The 1,648-nt window shown below is 57.7% G+C and overlaps 1 protein-coding gene across 4 annotated transcripts in view; it reads right to left on the reverse strand.

Moving 5' to 3' along the window:
- TM6SF1 (transmembrane 6 superfamily member 1) overlaps positions 1-1,648 on the reverse strand; it is a 33,915-nt gene that overhangs the window by 29,662 nt on the left and 2,605 nt on the right. The gene's annotated exons all lie outside the window — the stretch shown is intronic.

A 1,648-nucleotide genomic window follows, 5' to 3' on the forward strand; every position in this document is an offset into this window, starting at 1 on the left:
GGTGGGACGGAAGGAGTGGAGGAAGAAGAGGGAGGAGTCAAAGGCTACTGGGATTTTAATCTGCAGGACAGGAAGAATGGCTGGAACCAGTTTTTCAGAACCCCCACAGGGCTCAGCAATGTGCTCAACAACACACAGCAGCACACAGTTCAGGATGTGCCCAGTAAAGCAACCACCCCCTTCCCAGGAGCTGAGATCAAAATCTCAGAGTCACCCTCAGATCCTCTCCATGCCACATGATCCTTCCATAAGCTGCGTGACCCTCCCTCCCAAAGATCCCCTCCCCAAGCTGCGTCCCTCTCCCTACACTGCTCCCTGAGCCCCTACCTGGAAGGCTCTGTCCCTAGATCTTCCTGGAGCCATCTCCTGCAGCTCATGTCACCTCCTCCAAGAAGGCTTCCCTGATCCCCAGTCCCCCAGTCACTCTCTCAAATCGCCCCATTTTATGTGTTGATTCCTGTCTCAACAACAACCTCCCAGATCTCTTGTGGTTTCTTGATAGCTAGTTCCCCAGCACCTGGGACTGTGCCAAGCATACAGTGTGTCCTCAATAAATTTTTGTTGAGCTGCCCATAATGCCATTTCAGGAGGGCAGAGTCCCCCATGCACTGTATTGACAGATCTGACATCCCCTGCCCAGAGATGCTTCTTCCAGGAGTCGTGCCCCAAGACTGGGTCAGACCAAAGGCAGTCACTACCCATGCCCAGAGAGCACCCCCGTAGATGGGTGCAGTCTGGATAAGGCCCTCAGACCCCCGGAACGAGTGAGGAGGAAGTCACCGCCCCGTGGGCAGACACTTCTCCGCAGCTTGAAGGTCTGGAGAGGGGGTGCAGCACACACACTGATGCAATTTCCTTAGCACCAGCTGCTGTGGGAAACAGCGCAGGTTACTTCCTCCTCTCGGCTGAGAGCAGGAACATCGGCAGGCTCAGGGCCCGGGCGCCTTCCCCGCCGCTGGAGCAGGCCGGCGGCTGCCGGCTACTTGGCCAGAGAGCCCTCACAGGAGAGACAGGGCTTTGAACCAAGTCCATCTGCGGCCTCCTTCAGCCCCACCCATTTCTCTAGCACGGAACTGCCCTGCTGCTCGCCCGGCTCCCCATCCTATACTCCACAGGCGCCCTTATGGCATCCTGACAATAGGATGCAAATACAGGCCATTTGACAGACCGGAAAACTGAGGCCAGGCCTAGTGCCAAAGCCAGGCCTAGAACCCAGGCCTTTGCCTGTTCATTCCGCGCTATTTCTGCTAGTCATTCACAACAGTTTCTAAAATTAATATGAAATGAAAAGTATGTGTGTGTCCATACATGGAAACGTTCCTGTGAAATGCGAAAGGAACGAGGCGCGGCCGGGCTCCTAGCTGTTGGTGTGTGAACAGCCCCACCCCTGTCCCTGGGCTCTTCAAGGGCAGGGGCATTGCCTTAATGACCCCTGTAACCCTGGACACCTGGCTGGGATACCAGCAGCGCGATACCTGGAATGACACTCAGCACTCGACCCCAGAACTACGCCCGAGTGTCAAAGATGCCAGCCCGAGCGAAGACCCCAGCCCGCGGGACTCCGGGAGCCTCCCCTCCTCCGGCCGGCCGCGGGGAGCCCTGGCGGCCAGCGAGCCTCTGCCCTGCCCGGCGGTTCAGCCCCCTCCGA

Source organism: Bison bison, unplaced genomic scaffold (assembly GCF_000754665.1).
Source record: "Bison bison bison isolate TAMUID 2011002044 unplaced genomic scaffold, Bison_UMD1.0 scf7180017859304, whole genome shotgun sequence".
In the NCBI taxonomy this organism is placed as follows: Eukaryota; Metazoa; Chordata; class Mammalia; order Artiodactyla; family Bovidae; genus Bison; species Bison bison.